Source organism: Nicotiana attenuata, unplaced genomic scaffold (genome assembly GCF_001879085.1).
Source record: "Nicotiana attenuata strain UT unplaced genomic scaffold, NIATTr2, whole genome shotgun sequence".
NCBI classification, from domain to species: domain Eukaryota; kingdom Viridiplantae; phylum Streptophyta; class Magnoliopsida; order Solanales; family Solanaceae; genus Nicotiana; species Nicotiana attenuata.
Window position 1 is genome coordinate 60,299 of NW_017674904.1, and position 20,940 is coordinate 81,238.

Consider the following 20,940-nt stretch of genomic DNA (forward strand, 5'->3'; position numbering starts at 1 on the left):
ATATTCCCGAGGGCTTTGTTGTTAAGAGCCATTTGGTACCTAAAAGTAATTCACACACAAAAATTAGAAAAATGGAAGGAAAGATAAACACAACACACAAATACTTAGATATATAGCTAAAACCGTCTGACTCCCCGGTAACGGCGCCAAAAATTGATCGGGTCCAAGCCTACACTACTATTGAGTAGCGAGGGTGGTCGATGCAGTTTTAACCCAACTAGGTCGGGATCGAATCCAAGGGGAGTTAATAATTGGAATTAGTTTTATATCTAAGCTAGATGAGGGTTTTGAGTCTAATTACACTTCCATAATGTTGGGTTTGATTTCTACTTCTAACTTTAATCTAAGGATTGCAATGATTGAAACTAAGGACAATATTTTTGTTGTTGATTTTCAAATGTTTAAAGAGACTAGGGTCGTGACTTCTACCTAGGTGAATATCTAACGGATAGTAGAATCTAGGGCAATCTTGTGATTAGTTGGGGTCGTAATATAATTATCACACCCGGGTACTCACTCTATACCTTTCGGTAGTTTGAGTGATTTTGCTCAATTTGGCTTTCTCAAGTCCAAATGGGTATTCATTCAATTCAAGTGATATTAGCTCAAGTCGGGTATTACTATCTCTAGGTTTAACCCTTTAATTGGGGCTATCAATTTCTTGAGTTCACCCCAATTCCTTGTTAGCCTAGTTCTCCTAGACTTAGTCCCTCTTTCTCAAGTAGAGACTAAGTCATAAAGGCATGAATCAATATTTGCAATCATTAATTCTATAGTTCTAGCAAGAACTAGGCTAACTATCACTAACCCATTCACATTCAAGCCCTAAAATTAAATACCCACACTAGGGTTAGGTCACAACCTTAGCTATGGGTTTAGCTACTCATGGGAATAACTGAAATTAAAGATGAAATGAAGATAAAATTCATAATACTAGATTAAAGGATGAAAATCTAATGATAAAAGATGAATCTAGTACAAAATTTCCAAAAGCAGTAAAACTCAGCCGTCTCAGGTGCTCCCCTAATACATAACATGACCTAAAAATGTCAAAAAGATCTATTTATACTAAGCTGAAAATATCTGACAAAAATACCCTGCGGAGGTTGTGCGGCCGCATAATTCTGAGTGCGGACGCACTCTTTCTTTCGCGGCCGCACAATTCTAAGCGCGGTCAACGTTCTTCAATTCTAGATCTCGGTTTAGCTGAGCTTTCGCGGACTGCATATTTTTGATCGCGGCCGCACAATTATACCACGGACCGCACTTCTCTCTTTTGCTCAAATTATAAGCTCTCTGAACCTCAATCATCACAGTCCGCGTAACTTCAATCGCGGCCGCACAGGGAATTTGGCGACTGCACATTTCTGGTGTGGTCCGCGCTCATCCTTAGCCCAAAATTCACACTCTCTGAATCTCCCTTATGCGGACCGCGTAATTATGCTCGCGGCCGCACCATGGCTGATGTTTGGTGATAAATGATGAAAAGTGCATATTTTTTAGTATATTTGCATATTAATTTTTGTGTGTGTCGCGGGAGATTACATGATTTTCGAAGTGAAATATACTCATTATGTGTTTCTTATGTGTAGGAACGAGTTTGGATGCTAAATGATCAAAAGATGACAATTCGACACAAAAAGAAGAAATTAAAGGAGTGGGAGCTCGTCTATTCTCGTGCGTGGCACGAAGTCGGACGCGAAAAAGGAGAAAAGTTAAGGCACAAAATAGCGAAGCGAAGCAAAGGCACGGAGCGCTTCGCGAAATGGAAGAATCTCAAAAGCTGGATCCGCGTCAAAGTCCGCGTCTAGACGCGAAGGCAGACGCGGATTCCAGCTCTCTCATCCGAAGTTGGATTGAAGAATTCCGCCCCTCATCAACCCTAGGTCATATAAATACATCCTAAAACACCACTTTGAAGGAGGGGACACACGTTTGACATAATTTAGAACTAAGGAGGCGGAGGAGGACGTTTTTTAGAGGAAAACACAAGCACAGAGCCGCCGTGGAGGCCGGATTTCATCTTTTCTTCTACCAACTTAGTCTTTTTATGTTTCTTTGTATGATTTGTTGTTTTGCTACCATGTCTATGTAGAGCTAAACTTCACGTTCTAGGGTTGTGGTTCTTTCATGACTATTGTTATTCGGATATTGATTTTGATTTCTTAGTTTATCATATTGGTTTATTTATTCAATCCCTCACTTAATTATTTGATTGCTTGATCACCAATTGAATATTATCTACGAATCTAGAGTTGAACTCGAAAGTGGGAATTCTAGATTGCATATAGGATTGAGTAGAGCAAGTTCTTGAACCTGGGCATCGGGGAACGGATTCGCGGTTAGGATAGACATATACCTAATTGCCTTGCTTGGTTGATTTACAGGAATTATAAATGCGTTCTTGTTGATTCTAATTCCATAGACATATAGGAGTTAGGTTAGCTTGAATAGGTGAGTAAGAACCCGACAGATTCTTATGAGCAATATTAACCCTGTCAACCAATAAACTAGATAAATTAGTTAGTTAATTCAATTGAAGAATACAATAGGAATGTTAGATAGCCCATAACCCTAGATCGTTTTCATTACATTGATATCATAAAAATCTGCTCTTTCTCTGTCCAAAGTTCATTATTTGTTTTTATTTATTTTAATTAGTTTAGAATCAAATACTTCTTGGTTTAATTCTTGTATAGATAATTAGGATAGTCTAATTTAGTTAATAGTTGATCACAAGTCCTTGTGGGTTCGACATCTGACTTTTAGTCACTTTATTACTTGACGACCACGTATACTTGCGTGTGCGTTTGGCCGCAACAAGTTTTGGCGCCGTTGCCGGGGACTTAGAAATTAACTATTTTTCTATATTAGACTTTTACTTTTATCTTTACAAGTTTTGATTTTTTTTCTTCTCTTTTTGTAAATATTGTTATTTTTATAACTATTTGATTTTTCTCTTAGCGTGTTTCTAGTTTTCTCAGCATGACATCTGGGGATGAAATATCCGGAGGTAAGGTTATTGAGGAAGACGCTTGGTTGACAGAAGACTTTTATGGCCCGTCTTTTTGGGCTTGTCATGGCCTGAACTCCGGAAGGTCTGAATTTGAACATGGGAGTAAGGGTTGGTATTGGGAAGAATATTCACGATTAAGGGAATATGAGGAACGACGTTGTCTTCTAACAACGTTGGTAAATGATTGGTCTAAGGAGAGAGATGAACTTGCACATCAAATTGATAATTTTTGCTTGGATTTACATAACTTAGATGCAGATTTGAGCACAAAGGTTGATGCGTGTAACGCCCAACAAATTAATAATGAGTTGTGTGAAGCTGAAAAAAATCTTCTAGACCAAATTGAGGAGCTAAAACGAGAATACCAATCACTAGACCATGTTTTTTCTTAAGGGTGCCAATATTGAGAAGAGTGCTCTAGAGTCATGTGATCGGGAGTAGATAACATTACTTTGGGAGACTTGAGTGTGTGTAAATATGGGGATGTAAATAATAGTACAATTCATGAGTTAGGGCGCAATAAACCTCATTCCAATCATTTTTCTACATTGTGTTTAGATAGTGAGATACTAATCAAGCCATCTGAGCCTATGGGGGAGTCAAAGAGTGAGGATAAAAGTGCCTATATTCTTGAATTTGTTGTGCCAGAAAGCAAATATTATATTCCCCATCTAAAGGCCAAGAAGTGCATAGTGAAAAAATTATTACTTGGCCTGGTTATCATTATAGCCCCACCACTGGAGCATAGCCGCAGACTGGATGCCATGTTAGGGGTACAATTTATAAGTTCAAGGTGGAGGAAAAAGTGGTTCACGTCGTTCCGCGACGTTAAATTAGGCGCTTGTTGGGAGGCAACCCAGCTTTACTGCTTTCCTTTATTTTTATTTATTTTTGTTTATTTTATTTTCTATCTTTGTAGCGTTTTTGTAGGATTATGAGCATAGAAGAAAAGCCACTGGAAGTGTGCAAAAGTGAGCTATGTGGTTGAAATAAGTGTGGGGTCCCCGCACAAAGGACTGTACCTGGGAGAAGTCTGAGTATCCCGTGAGCTGCTAATGCTTCGGCCTCTGGCCTACCAGGGAGTCTCTTTTACCCTCTTGTTATTTTCAGTGTGCATTGAGGACATTGCACAATTTTAAGTGTGGGGTGAGGAAATTGTCTGGGTGATTTTCTGTGCTATGTTAGCTTAGTTATAGTACTCATTCTTAGTGTAGTAATTTTTAAATTTAAAAAAAACGAAAAAAAAACGAAAAAAAAAAATTCGAAAAATTTGGACATTTCCCGACGATGGATTTTGTGGACAGCTTTCTTGAGGGATTAAAGTCTAAACAAAAAATAAAAAAATATGTCTTTTAGCTTTCTTTAGGTAGTAATAATCCCCCGTAGTTTTTCTTTGTGCCTCGGTTCTTTTCCATGGGATGTAGTTTGAACCGGGTAGTTTTTTTCTTTTAGAGTAGATTAGGATTTTAGGGAATAAAATGGAGGAAGAAAGATGAGATAAACCTAGGCGCCCTTGACTTGTTTGATAGTAGCATATTTAGGCTTTGGCATGTGTAGTATCTTCCCTATGATTTGAATTTATTGATGATGCCTTGCTTACTTAGCATGTTTTGTGACGCCTATGTCTCATTTTCTTGACTTATGTTCACTTTGTGCTTAATGCTTAATATCTCGTGACTCCCTGAATACTTGCATTTGTTTGAGAGTCGGAATGGGATCGTCCTTAGTGAGTCATGTGCCATGTGTGGTGAGGTTTTTGTGTAGTCCATGTATTGTACTTGTGTCTAGAACTTGCCCGGTTTGTGAGTTGAAGCGAAATTTTAGGTGATGCTCGATTTGAAAAATGATTTTAGGCTTTCTTTGATCTTTTTGAGCTTTATTGCTTATCACAAATAAAATTTATCCCTAGTTAACCCTTTTGAGCCTATAGACTTTTATTTGACACCCACATTACAAGCCTATACCCTTTTTGTTCTTAATTGACATTGTTTTGATCCTTTTTCCTCTTAAAGCACTTTAATTGTGAGATGAGCGCTAAAAGAAGTAAGAAGGAACTAAGTGTGGGGTGGCTTTTGAGTGGAACCAATAAAAGGAAGAAAGGTGCACTTGTTTTATAAAATAATACACCACTAGCCGAAATTGAAAAGAAAAAAAAGAATAATCTGAAGGAAAAAAAAATAGAGATGAATACATTGTTGTCTTGTTCTTAATAGTGGGTATGAATTAATGTAGTGCTTAAAGAAGAAAGGAGCATTTTTGGGGTGATATTGTTTGTGAAAGTGAAGTGGATTGAAGAATTTATGCTTAAAGTTGATTATGTGGTGTGTTAAAGTGCTTAGGAGGGTTAGTCACTATTCCTAAATATATCATACCCGTCCTTTAGCCCACATTACAACCATGAAAAAGACCTAATTGATTTTAGATCGAGCGAGCCTACATTAGTATAGATTTACATTAAGGGCAAGCCTATGGTACCAATTACATGCAAGTGACTTCTTTTGTAAGGGTGAGCGATTTTCTTTGAATATTGTGGAGCATTGAGATTCGAATGTGTGGATTGATTTTACTTTCTTTGCTTTGGTTGTGAGGTCATATGGTTTCACGAGGGATAGGTAACATTATTAGACTTCTCTAGGATGTTGGGTGTTCAAGCCATGAGTGCACTGTGACATTGAGTCGGTTTTTGAGGCTAGGATTGTTATGAGCATGTTGTCTTTGTCTGAATATTTTTGAAGTTGGCATAAGAAAAAGGGAAGTGTATGTGATTGCATATGCTAATGTTTAATTGCTGCTATCAACCATGGTCATTAGTGTAGTGTGCCTCAATTGTGTAAAAACAAAGTGCACAAAGATAGTGTGAATTGTTAGTTGACTCGAGGACGAGCAACGTTTAAGTGTGGGGTAATGATGTTTGGTGATAAATGATGAAAAGTGCATATTTTTTAGTATATTTGCATATTAATTTTTGTGTGTGTCGCGGGAGATTACATGATTTTCGAAGTGAAATATACTCATTATGTGTTTCTTATGTGTAGGAACGAGTTTGGATGCTAAATGATCAAAAGATGATAATTCGACACAAAAAGAAGAAATTAAAGGAGTGGGAGCTCGTCTATTCTCCTGCGTGGCACGAAGTGGGACGCGAAAAAGGAGAAAAGTTAAGGCACAAAACAGCAAAGCGAAGCAAAGGCACGGAGCGCTTCGCGAAATGGAAGAATCTCAAAAGTTGGATCCGCGTCAAAGTCCGCGTCTAGACGCGAAGGCAGACGCGGATTCCAGCTGTCCCATCCGAAGTTGGATTGAAGAATTCCGCCCCTCATCAACCCTAGGTCATATAAATACATCCTAAAATACCACTTTGAAGGAGGGGACACACGTCTGACATAATTTAGAACTAAGGAGGCGGAGGAGGACGTTTTTTAGAGGAAAACACAAGCACAGAGCCGCCGTGGAGGCCGGGTTTCATCTTTTCTTCTACCAACTTAGTCTTTTTATGTTTCTTTGTATGATTTGTTATTTTGCTACCATGTCTATGTGAAGCTAAACTTCACGTTCTAGGGTTGTGGTTCTTTCATGACTATTGTTATTCGGATATTGATTTTGATTTCTTAGTTTATCATATTGGTTTATTTATTCAATCCCGCACTTAAACTAATGTTTAGACTTAAACAATCTCAATTATCTTCCAGCTTATACTTAACCAATTTACAACATAAATTGCTCACTCAGAATAAAACTAAGATTAGAGGCAAATGTTTGCAATAAGCTGGGCCAAAGCATTAATCCTAATGTTTATCTAAATCATTTGAACTAAAGAATGAAGCCAAAGGAACGTTGGGCCTCAAATTATTGAAGGCCAATTAACGAATACAAATAGCTGAAGGCATTTGGGCTCCTCATTTGGTCTAGACGCAAAGGCACGGCAAAACAAAAGCATTTATTTGATTGCTTGATCACCAATTGAATACTATCTACGAATCTAGAGTTGAACTCGAAAGTGGGAATTCTAGATTGCATATAGGATTGAGTAGAGCAAGTTCTTGAACCTGGGCATCGGGGAACGGATTCGCGGTTAGGATAGACATACACCTAATTGCCTTGCTTGGTTGATTTACAGGAATTATAAATGCGTTCTTGTTGATTCTAATTCCATAGACATATAGGAGTTAGGTTAGCTTAAATAGGCGAGTAAGAACTCGACAGATTCTTATGAGCAATATTAACCCTGTCAACCAATAAACTAGATAAATTAGTTAGTTAATTCAATTGAAGAATACAATAGGAATGTTAGATAGCCCATAACCCTAGATCGTTTTCATTACATTGATATCATAAAAATCTGCTCTTTCTCTGTCCAAAGTTCATTATTTGTTTTTATTTATTTTAATTAGTTTAGAATCAAATACTTCTTGGTTTAATTCTTGTATAGATAATTAGGATAGTCTAATTTAGTTAATAGTTGATCACAAGTCCTCGTGGGTTCGACATCCGGCTTTTAGTCACTTTATTACTTGACGACCGCGTATACTTGCGTGTGCGTTTGGCCGCAACAATGGCTTTCGCGGCCGCACAATATTTGTGCGGTCCGCGTTTCAGAACTCTTTTCCCAGCCTTGGTTTTTGTTCAACTTTTGACTCCTTTATGAGTTGATTAAGGTTCCTTTGGCTCATTTTTAACAATTCCTGCAAGCAAGCATATTTCATTGGTTTTCGGGAATACCTTCAAGCATTTTTGGCCTAAAACACAATTAAAAGAGAGCAAATAATATGTTAGAATCCGTACTTATCAGACCTCACAAAGGTTTTGAATCTCTGAGCTATGCTATTGGGTTGTGCCAAGAGAATTCAAAATATAATATATAGAGGCATAAAATAAATTTTACGTTATATGTATACCGACGAAGAGGGTCGGGTGAACCCCTTCCACCCCTAAATCCGCCCCTACCCTCTAACATACACTAGTAGACAGAGTATATTAATAAAAGACCTTGTGGTCTCAACTTCTCTATCTTAACTTGGAAAACACCATGCCATTAGACCGACGCTTTTAATTTGTTGGTCCTTCACATGCAAAACTTGGTCAATTTTGATTTTTCCAAAAATATAGATCAATGTGGAATTTGTTCCCACGTAGCAAGGAAAACTATGCTTATCGAAAAATCTAATTTAATCTGGAAGGGATTATAAGACATAAACAACGGAGTCATTCGTAAGTCAGCGATCTCACCGATCACGGATCAACTCCTTATAAATTAGCTGTTTTATGAAATTAGACGATATTTATGTTAGTAGAGATTTCGCCTCACCTCAAATATAGGACTATAGGAGCATAGCATGCCGCTTTCAGTTAAATTGAAATATTCATCCTTCTTCAAATCTTCACCCTAGCTAGCTCCATTGCTAGCTCTTCTCAACTAAGCAATTATATCCTCTATCTTTTGATTTCAATTAATTGTCTCTATAATTTAGATTATATGCCAATATTTCGGAGGCCGTTCTAATGATCAAGATTTACAAATGCACAAGAACGGATATTCCGACCAGAACATTCACTCTTCAAACACCAGGCCTAGTAGAGAGAGCATATACTAACATAAAAATTGAACACAAACATGCTTATTATAGATAAGAAACAAATTAACCAAAGACCTTGAGGTATCAGCCTCTCTATCTTACAAATGCCACGCCAAAGCTTTATTTTGGTGGCCCTTCACATGGAAGACTTGTTCAATTTTGATTTTTGTCAAAAATATCGATCAATGTGGAAGTTGTTCGCATGTACGTAGTGCAAGAAACTATATATGCTTTACTGAGCTTAATTAACACCCTGATGAACTCCTCAAATCCAATATGTATAATATGGAAGTTAAACACTCACCGATCACACAACAACAACAACAACAACAACAACAATTTTCTTGAGAGATTTACCATAATCTTTTACGATTTGAATAGAAAATGATCCTACAAAAATCTCATGTATAAAAACAAAAATATTCTCTTGAGAGATTTGACATAAAACTATAAAAGAAATTGTTAGTACCAGACAACCATTAGACCTTGTACGGTGATATGCAATAGAAATTCTGTTAATCCACAACGTCATAAGAGCATAGAATGGTCTGCCAAATAAAGATAAAGGGAAGGAGAATTAAGGAGAAAATTCTTATAACCACGTTCCCTTAAAATATCCACCTTTCTTCAATCTTACCCTCCATTGCTAGCCATTCTAATTATATCCTTTCTTTTGATTTCACTTTTAATTACTCTAAAAGAATAACCACTTAATATCAAGAGCAAAATAACTACTGACTCCGAAAGAGGCAGTATTTGTTAAATTGACCATATTTCTAGTTGAATGATCAAGATTTATGTAGTTTATAGAGAAAATGCATAAAGACCCCATTCAACTTGTCATGAAAAATCATTTACACATTTAAACTTTATGGGTGTCCTAACACCCCACTATTGTTAAAACAGTTGTATTTATTTACTCCCTCCTAAGCCTTGGCCCAGCTATATTAATTTGAGTGGGAAACACGCGCTTTATTAGTAAGCCACGTAATTAACATGGACGACACTCAACAAACTGTCTTTCCTCTATCTAATATTCATAGCACATTATATATTTCCTTGTCATCTTTCTATCTTTTCTTCTCAATTCAAGAACTCCACCTACCAATTCATTCCCCACTGAAAATTCAGAAAAAAGCATTACATAAAAACCAAGAAAAAAAAACAGTGTTCAATTCAATGAAATCTGGTTATGTGCGTGATGGAACACTTAGACCTCCTTTGTTCTTCCAAAGAACCAAAATCTTTCTATGGTCTCTTTTCTCTTCATAAATATTTCATAAAAACACAACTCTTTTTTATGTTGATTCTGGTCAAACTTTGATTTTCTCTCAATTCAAAATGTTCTAGCAAATAAAAATAACAGTCTCTAAACGAGCCTTATTCACCCATCAGTTAAAGATTTCCAAATTAAAGAACCCTAATGCCCAACCATTGAAAATTCTTTTTGCCTCGCCAAAATCGATTTACCCGAACAAAATCGAAGTGACCGGTTGCAAAATCCTTCGATTTCCTTGTTATTTAGAATTTCCTGACGAGTTGGAGGAAGATCCGTTCAAAGCCGAAGTTCTTTGAAGAATCAAGCTCAAACATTGAAGTTGAATTATCTGTGAAACATTATTATGTTTGGAGGAGAAAGATTAACCTTTGCTTTCAAAGATCAAAACTTCAAAAAGCAATTTGATGCATTTTCGACAAAATTTAGATGAAGAAGAAATTAGGGTTCTTCAATTGGGTTTGGTAAATATTGGGGAAGAATGGATTTTACTGTTGGTTTGGGGTTATAATGAAGTTAAAAATTTAATTTTTTTCCTTTTTTTTTTTGGGTGTTTTTAACGATTAAAATAGAGCAAAGACGCGCTCAATTGTTGTCTAAGACGCGCGACTGACCAAGGCTTAGGAGGGAGTAAATAAATATAATTGTTTTAACAATAGTGGGGTGTTAGGACACCCGTAAAGTTTAGGTGTGTAAATGATTTTTCATGACAAGTTGAATGGGGTCTTTATGCATTTTCTCTAGTTTATATGCACAAACATACCAACAAATCAGAGGCGGATGTAGTGTAGTAATAACTATGGGTTCAACTGAACCCATAATTAACTTTGACGAGGAGTAAAAATTTATTTGTAAAAATTCATTAAAATTATAAAAATAGTTGATATGAACCCATAACTTTAAAAATATAATAAGTTCAATGTTAAAAACCTTAAAATTGAACCCATAAGATTTAAATCCTGGATCCTGCTCTGCAACAAATACCAGCAACAAACAAAATAAAATGTGTCAGACAAATCATGATCATACATTTTTGCCGTTCTCTTAAGACCAACACAACTCAGAAATTTGTCCCCATATCTCATACAGGGATGGCAATGAAGCGATACGGGTTTAGACATATGCGGGGCAGGGCGAGTTTGTACACATGCAGGTGCGATGCGGGTTAAAATAAAAGAAATTAAATTTTTTTGCGGGTACGGGTGTGGGTTTAGCTAGGTATGCAAGTAGAGAGCTAGCTAGGGAGAATGAAAATTGAAAACAAGCTGGAGTGAAAACAAAATATACGTACGTACGGCAAAAATTATTTCATCTTTCCCATAATAAATATAGTACTTATTAAAATCGAAGTAAAGAATTCATAACTTTTGAAAAGAAACAAAATTTGCTAAAGTGACCGTTACCAAGTTAGTATTGAATTAACAAGTGAACACAAGATAGTTGGAGATTATGATTGTTAGGTATATTATGATAGCTCTATCACATGGTAGATGAATACTAATTAGAATGCAAACGGCAATGGAATTTCATAAAATACGCTAAATGCAAATTGACAAACAAATAAAAATAAAAGAAAGAATCTAATTAAGTTTTATTTTTTGTTAATGTCTCTGGCTAGAGTTGAATTTGTATGGTTACTGTTAAAGAATCTAAATTTAAATGGTAACGGTTTAACTTATGTATGCTTATAGTTGATGAGCAAAAATAAAAATAAGACATTGAAAAGAAAAAAAAACATTTGCGGGGCGGGGCGGACACGGGTGTGGTGCGGGCGGGTGGATGTGGGTTAAAAGAGGTATGCGGGGCGGGGCGGGTTGAGATTTTGCGGGTTATGATAGAACCCGCCCCGCCCCGCCCCTAAATTCTCATATATATGCTCAATAACTGCACCACTCCATAACCAGAGTAACAGGCCAGATCAAATCAAAACTTTAGGGGAGCAGCAAAAGATCCTCAACAGGCAAGGAAAAGAAAAAAGGCACTATCTGAAAAAGCAATAATGTCATAGCCCAGAGCCCAGATAATTGCTAAACTCATAGTACTAGTAAGTATTCTTTATTTTTCGTATACAAACATACGACGTCATACAACAATAAAGGGTGGACCCCATCACCTGCTACTCAAATCGGATTATCAGGGAGATATTTCAGGTGCTAGTATCCACCCTCAATTTTTTTCTGTTTACACAAGCTAAACCCTAGCTCCCTACAGCAACAGTATTCGCAGTCCTAATCGCTAGGGTTTATTTGTCCTTACTGGGAAATTGGGCACTATATCAAAGAAACAAACTGAAAATACTGAAGAGAAACTACACTGAACTAAAATAGTAGCCATTATGAACTAAAACTGCATGCTATAAAATTTGATGATGATGATTTTTCATTTATCGAGAATGTGAGTAGGAGGGAGAAGTGACTCTACATTTCCCCACAGTGATCATATTCACCAACTCCCCAGAACCATCTCTTGGAGGACTGAAAATTACAGGCAGAAACCCTTTTGATTCACAATCAAACATAGCATCTTTGAACCGCTTCAACAAAGCCTCCTTTCCCTGTTAGCCATTTCACATCAAAAATCACATAAACTAAATAATAGGAGTACATTAACTGATAACAACAACAACCCAGTGTGATCCCACAAGGGAGGGTAGGATGTAGGCCGCCTTACCCCTACATAGGAAGGGCAGAGAGGCTGTTTCGGATAGAAACTCGGCACTACATTAACTGATCGATTAAAAAAAAATCTTGAACCGAGTGAGTGGCAAATTAAAAGAGGTCTTAGCAGATGTACCTGGATTTTTGCAGTGACTATTTTAACACTCCTGGGAGATCCAGGAAACACGTTTAGTTTGTTATTAAATGCACCAAAAAAGTTCCACACAGCTCTTTGATCTGTGAAATTCACAAAAGCGTATCCTCTGCTCCTCTTATTTCTGCAAAAATAAAAACCATCTTTTACGTTAGCCCTAAACGTTGAACAATTAAACCAGACACTACGAGATAATATAGATTTAGTTTGCGTACTTGAAATCCATGGGCAAATACAAGAAGTCATAAGCGGAGACAATATTTTGTCCATTAGAATCATTGGCCTTTTCATTTTCCACTGAGCAATGTTGGTCTAGAAATTGCATCAACATGTCACGGCTGTAAATGAATAAAATTATGAAACCATTAAAATTTTAACAAATTCCAAGGAGCACAAAGAATTAATTAATAGCGAGTATAAACTGATAGTGATAATGATATGCAACAAAGAGTCGGCCAATTAATTTACACTTGATAAACTTCCAAAAACGGAAATAGGTAAATGAATAACAAACGAAACAAAAAAGGGCAAACAAAATCACATACCTGTAAGAGTATGGAATATTCTTGATCATGACAGTAGTAGTATTGTTTTGTGACAAAGTGAGAGGTATCACATCGTGTTTCTGCAGCTTATTGTTCTGTGACCACTTTCCATAACAAACACCTTGACCTTGAGACCTTTCATTTTCCATTTTCCTTTGCACAAAACCCTCATTAGAACAACTTCCTCTGGAAAAACCTCGGCCTCTTTGTCTAGGGACATAAACACTTCTCATCCTAGGAAGCCGAGGTCGAGAATTTTCACGATCCATCAACCTCGGAGGAATGTTCCGAGGCGCGTGTCTTACCGATGGTCGCGAAATCTCCAGCGGTGGTGGATCAACGGCAGGAGATGGAGGCGCTGAAGTATAGAGCGAGTTTGGAAGATAATGAGTCGGAGAATCACTTGTAAATGATATTGGTACAACCTCCTGCGGTGGTGCATCGACTGTAGGAAGGAGAGGCGGTTGTGCATAGCGCGAGTTTGAAAGATAATGAGTGGGAGAATCGGATGTTAACGTTGATGGTGCAACCTCCGGCGGCGGTGGATCGACTGCAGGAAATGAAGACGGTGGCGGCGGAAGCGGAGGCGGTGGTTTGTAGAGTGAGGTTGCCGGATAATGAGAGGGAGCAACAGAAAACGGTGATGGAGATTGTTGATTAATGTGTGTAAAAGGCACGTAGGCGGTGGGAAAATGGTAAGGGAGGGAAGGTTGAGGAATATTTACGGTGTTTGTGTAGAAAACAGGCGTATATTCAGGTGCTTGAGGGTTCAAAATACTCCTTCGACCAGCCATTGTTGTACTATACTAAAAAGTTGAAACTAGGTTTTTCTGATAAAAATGGTGTTTTAACTCTAGAAGAAGTGTTTGTTTTTTGTTTTTTGTTTTTTTTTTTACTGGTTTACGAGTAAAGAAGAGAGAGAACTTTGTTCGAGGGGAAGACGGAAGAATGAAAGAGACAGAAAAGAGACAGCTAGAGAGAAAAGGAACTGTTGATTCACTGCAGCAAAAAGACCACAACCTTTTTATAGTCACCCCCAACTAAGGAATTTGTGACTAGGAGTGGGACTTAACCCTTTCGGACAATACAAAACTAGAGGAAAAACAACTGCACTGGAAAACAGGAGAACCATCTTTACCTTATGGAGTATAGTGTAAACAATTTTTGTATTATGAAAAGAATTTTATTTGTTATAGCAAGTAATTTAGTATACTTTTTAAGTTACCGGATTATCCTTATTATAAAGAGTTACTTATTATCGTAAGTAATTTAATTTGATGCTGAAAAAAATATTAAGTTGTGTCAGTATAAAGGATTTAATTAATTTTGTTAACAATCATGAGGTTACAACTTCGATTTCTTTCCTTGCAAAAAGAAAAAGAGAATATATATATATATATATATATATATATATATATATATGTCACACATAATATTTCATCAAACACCAGCTATATCACTTGCATATGTAAATATTGAACTGCCAAGGAATATAATGATCATATGAGTGACATTCTTTCATATTACAATATAGATATAGCACATGTAATAGTTAGTTAGTCACGTGCCTTTTCTGTTAATGATAAGTGTTAATGAGCTGTCAATTAGTTAGTGGGTTAGCTTAAGTTAATGGTAGTTAGGTGTATAAAATGTAATGTTCTTCTTCTTCAATAAAACAATAGTTCATTTCTCTCTTAACCGTCTCTCTCTTCTCAGAGTTTCTCCATTGATACACCTTCAAATCCTTGCAATTTATCATGGTATCAAAGCGGGAGATACTGGAATCTCACGTTGTGATGCTCTTAAGCTGATTATTGGTCTAAATCTCTCCCATTTTCGTTGATCAATTGCTGCTATTGACGCAATAATGGCAGAAAACACAATCGACCACACACATCCCCTGTTTTTGGGTCCTTCAGACACTCCGAGCTCAGTATCGATTCCGGTAAAGCTCACTGGGTCAGAAAACTATGGGCTATGGAGTAGGTCGATGAGGATTGCACTTTTGGGGAAGAGGAAGCTAGGGTTTGTGACCGGTACATGCAAAAAGGAATCCTACAAGACGGATGATTTACATGAGCAATTGGAGACCTGTAATGCTATAGTTTCGTCATGGATCATGAACAAAGTGTGTGAGGAGCTCCTTGGTGGCATTGTGTATGCATCAGATGCTCATCTCATTTGGGAGGATCTACATGAGAGATTCGATAAGGTCAATCGAGTAAGAATTTTTCAATTACATCGTGAAATTACAACTCTCTCACAAGGAACTAGTTCAGTTTCAGTCTACTTCACAAACTAAAGGAACTTTGGCATGAGTATGATGTGCTTTTCCCTTTTTTCTAATTGCGGATGCCCTACGTCTAAGGAAAATCTAGAACAAATACATCAACAACGAGTTATGCGATTTCTCAGCGGATTGAATGAGTCATATAATCAGGTTAGAAGGCAAATTCTCATGAAGACAACTGCACCTAGGCTGAATCAGGCCTATGCAATGATTGACAGGATGAAAGTCAGCAGAATGTGGGTGCCAATGTTGTGACTGATAGAGGTAATCCTACCTTGGCTATGCAAGCAACTGGCAGAGGACAAGGATATCAAGGGAAGAAATAATTTTTGCAATGCGAAAACTGCCGGATGAAAGGGAACACCAAGGAAAATTGTTACAAAATTATTGGCTATCCATCAGATTTTTTTCCAAAGAAGAAACAAGGTACATGGCATCCTGACAACTGGAGAGATATCAACAATGGGAATCAAAATGGTGGACGAAGGCCAGACAATCGGAGGAGAGAGCCCCTGGCAGCTATGAATCAGGCAGATATTGGATCATGCTCACAAGGAGATGGACATGGACAGACAACAGCTGAAAACAAGGGATACTACTTTACTGATGCACAGTACAATCAAATTCTGAATTTGCTAAACAAAGATTGTGGTGATCACCAGGCTGACATGGCAGGTAATGTCACTTGTTTAATGTCTAATTCCAACCAAAAGGAAGAGGAGTGGATTGTTGACTCAGGAGCAACTCATCATATTACCTCAAAATTAGAACTGTTAGCTAACACTAGAACTACATACAAATCTAACAATGACAGAGTACATCTACCTACAGGGGGAAAAGCCGATATCACACATACTGGTAGTGCATGTTTGCTGGATAAAGAAATAGTAAAAAATATTCTTTATGTACCTGATTTTAGGTTCAACCTATTGTCAGTCTCAAAGCTCACAAGAGCACTGTCTTGCAATGTCAACTTCTTTCCTGACTTCTGTGTATTTCAGGACCTCTGCAATGGCAAGGTGAAGGGGATTGGTAGAGAGAGAGAGGTGGAATGTATTTGCTTAGAAATGGAAGATTAACTAACAAGCTGAAGGCTATTTGTGCAATGAGCAGATTGTGTGGAGGAACCAGCAGCCTATGGCACATGAGACTGGGACGTCCCTCATTGTCAACTATGAAGAACATAAAGGACTCACATGGTTGTGTTAGTAGTATAGCAGAGAATAATTGTTTTGTTTGCCCCTTAGCAAAACAATCCAGGTTAAAATTCCCACTTAGTGACTCTAGAGCTGATGGATTGTTTCATCTTGTACATATGGATCTTTGGGGCCCTTATAAGGTTCCTACATTCAATAACAAGTACTACTTCCTTACTATTGTAGATGATCATTCTAGATACACATGGGTACATTTCTTGCAGCTAAAGTCTGAGGTGATAGTAACAATAAAATAGTTTTTTAACATGATTCAAAATCTGTTTGGAGTCATGGTTAAGATACTGAGATCAGATAATGGGACTGAGTTCATTAACTCACAATATGCAGCTTTGTTGAGTAATATAGCCATCATTCATCAGAGTAGTTGTCCTTATACCCCTCAACAGAATGGCATAGTACAAAGGAAACATAGGCACATTCTTGACACATCTAGGGCATTGAAGTTTCAGGGGTCCATTCATATAAAGTATTGGGGAATATGTGTGAATGCTGCAGTATATTTGATTAATAGGTTGCCATCAAGAACTCTAGAGGGCAAAGTGCCTTTTGAGCTACTATATGGTAGGAAGGCTTCTCTCCTTCATCTAAGAGCTATAGGTTGTCTGTGTTATGCAACAAGCCTGCCCAAGGGAGACAAATTTGCTGAAAGAGCCAAAGCAGCAGTTTTAATGGGATACTCTGAAGCACAAAAGGGATATATACTTCTAGATCTACAAACTAGGCAATTCTTTACTAGCAGGGATGTTGTTTTCAAGGAATCTGAGTTTCCTTTTGCCAAAGGAAGTACTAATACGAGCAAGGAATCTGAATTGTCTATGTCTTCTCCTTTACATACAAAGGTGTCAGATCACAGCAGTACCCCAGGTGGATAAAACTTACCAGAAACAACAGTAAATGTAGATCACAGAGAAACAGAAGATGATACACAACATGCAGTTGAGGAGGCAAATTCTGATGGTTCTGATACAGCAATCCTTCAGGATGCAGAAGCTCAGAGTCCTATTGTTCATGATGCAGAGGCTCAGAATGAGTCACACAATGAAATGCAACAATCACTTGAAGAAGAAAATGAAAGTGTACCATCAAACATAGGCAGGAAGTCTTCAAGACAGACCAAGGAGCCACTATGGATGAAAGATTAAAACACTACAAAGAAGGCTGCTACTTGCAATTATCCAGTTTCAAACTATTTGTCTTATGACAAAACATCCTCCAACTATCAATGTTATTTGGCCAAGTTCTCTCAACAGATTGAGGCACAGTCCTTTAGAGAAGCTGCCAAAGACAGTAGATGGATTGAGGCTATAAAGCAGGAGATAAAGGCCTTGGAAGATAACAAAACATGGTACATAGTTGATTTGCCAAAGGGCAAGAACACAATGGGCTCAAAATGGGTATATAAGATTAAATATAAAGCAAATGGGGACATTGAGAGATATAAGGCAAGGCTTGTCACACCCCTTTTCTACTCCCCGAAAAATATGTATGTGTATGGATATTATGGTGGATTAAAGAGTTTTTCCAATTGAAGTGACAAATTTGAGTAGGGATTATTTTATTTATAGAGTCGCCACTTGGAATTGGTTTTCGGTGTTCCAAGTCACCTTTTATTTGAATCCCTAGTCAAAGAAAAGTTTGACTCTATTTTTATCGGTCCGCGAAAACAAAGTTCGGGTAAGGAATTCTGTTGACCGGGGAGAAGGTATTAGGCATTCCCCGAGTCCCGTGGTTCTAGCACGGTCGCTTTATTGACTTAAAACTTGGCTTGAGTTAATTTTGGACAAACTGTGATTTATATGTATTTTCATGTTTTACCTATCCGCTTTTAATTATTAAAGTTGTTAAAAAAAAGTATGATATAAACAGTATAAAATTGTCCTAACCGCGCTACGAAAGCGAATATGCGACCAAAACGAATTTTATTAATTTTGTCGTAACAGCGCTACGCAAGCGAATCCGCAGTTATGACAAAGGATTATTAGCACGCTATTATTTTCAGAAAAAATTACTGTATTTGTGCTTTTGAGAAAATTATTTATTAAAAGGTTACTATCGCTATTAAAAAGTTACTATCGCGCTACGCGAGCGAATCCGCGAGTATGGTGAAAGGATTAGAAATTTAACTAAAACTATAGATATAGTAAGAGATTAGTGAATTAAATTATTGAATGTTAAATATCACGCCACGCAAGCGAATCCGTGAATGAAAAGATTTAAGCGTGCCTACTGATTGCCTAGCAATTCAACTAATAAAAAAAAATGTGTTAATTAATTAATAACAGAAATCTGATTTCTATTATTATCTTCTAGCCTTATGGTTGGAAAAATTGTGCAAATAAATGTTGGACCAACTCAATCTTTTTTAAAGAAATATGCCAACTTCTTGTTAAAAGGAGAAATGGGCCAGCTTATGTTAGAAGATGGGCCAGCTATTTATTTATTGAGAAAGTGGGCCAATTTGCTTATTTAGTTATGGTATTGAGCCAACATCTATAAAATAAATGGACAAAATATTTATAGACTTCTTAAAGGCATTGGGCCTATTGGACAGAATATGCCTTGGCCCATTATTGAGCTCCGAAAATGGGCATAAGCTGAAAGCCCAATGAATTTCAAATGCTGGTTTACTAAGATAGCCCACCTGGGGTAAATTGCGAGTCTGGCCTCTTTTGTTCTAAGCCATTAACCCTTATTTTTAACTAGCAATTTCAAACACCTATTTAAGATCTAGCCACTTTCTACCAAAAAAAAATCTAAAATCCTAGCAGAGATGGTCACATGTAAAATCTGAATTTTATCACAATAAATAAAGGTTTCAAGCATGACTCTTTTGTTATTTTTCTTTAAGGAATAGCCTATCATGAACTGGCCAGAATTGCCAAGGTGCAAAAGGAGTCTTTAAGCACATTGCAACCTACTTGAAACATTTCATTTTATATGCATCAAAACTATAATAGATAGTAAAGACAAATAACACATGAATAAAGAGTGTTTGATCAACCAAGGATTTATTTTTTACATATGAACTACAACAAGATATATTTAAACAATAAAGAAATTTAGCTAAGCACTCATTTATTTAAATGGATATGCTCCCAACAATCAAGATGAGTTCCAATCTTCTTGTTAATGTGAAAATATCTGCAACATAAGATTAAAGAGTTACCTGAGTCGCAGAATAATAAATACAACAACGAAGAATGGAAGCTCAGCAACTAAAGCAGCATAAAAACAACAGCAAAACAGCAGAAAACCAGCAGCAAATCCATGTTAAAACAGCCCGAAAACTTCGAGAAGAAACCCAGAAACGAACTCTAAAGAGGACTTATACTTTTCTAAAAGTTTGCACTCTAAGATTCACTCCTAAAGCTCACCATTTCAGCTTACTTTTCATGTGTTCAACTGCTGAAATTTTTTATGTTTTTGTGTGTTTAAGCAATTCTCAAAAATGTCTATGGAAGTGTGTTCTAGTCCCTTTTAATGAAGAAAGGGCAGCCCTTAAATAGGCAAAGAAAAGCCAACTTTTTGGACAGATTTTTGTTGACAAAAATCTGTCCAAAAGAGGCTAAATTTGTGTGCTAAAGGCTGTCCAAAAGGTGAAAGGACAGCCTGAAATCTGCTATGGCGGGGATTGCGATTTTACCATATACTCGAGCATCCGGGAGACGACGATAGGCAGTGGTACGACTTTCGAGCAAGCTTCTATTGTTGATATTCTTGAGACCAAAAAATTCAGGTGAATCCGAGTCCGGTTTCAATAATATCAAGGACACAACCTTGCTCGAGGCCGGTTAGAGAAAAGAAACGGGCGGCAGTGGGCGGCAGTGGCGGCGGCGCTAGGGCAGTGGTGGTGGCGCTAGGGCGGCGTGGTTTTTTTTTTGATTTTTGAGTCGGAGATATGGAAAGAGGGGGAGAAGAGGAGGCCGGTGGTGTAAAATTTCCGAAATTTGGGGTGGTGGGCGGCGTGGCAGAGAGGGTGGAGAGAGTGACAAGAGAGAAAAAGAGAAAAGAATTATGGGTGGAAATGGGAAAAATTTTCAGATTTTGGAGGCTTTAAATACCTATGCCAAGAGTCAATGAGATCCATTGGATCAAGATGGAATGGAGGGGTAAGATTTGATCTTGTTTCATTTAGTGAAACGACGTAGTTTTATTATGAAACTACGTCGTTTTGATCCGGCTCTTGGCAAGCCATCAATTGGTCTGGGTTGA

General features: G+C 37.3%; 1 long non-coding RNA gene across 1 annotated transcript; it reads right to left on the bottom strand.

The window, feature by feature from the left end:
- Positions 1 to 19,689: 19,689 nt before the first annotated feature.
- On the bottom strand, positions 19,690 to 20,685 carry LOC109219426. The gene is made up of 2 exons (XR_002066944.1): positions 20,372 to 20,685; positions 19,690 to 19,869 (listed from the first exon to the last, which is right to left on the bottom strand). It is a non-coding gene; the product is annotated as an uncharacterized LOC109219426 (long non-coding RNA).
- Between the last annotated feature and the right edge of the window lie 255 nt (positions 20,686 to 20,940).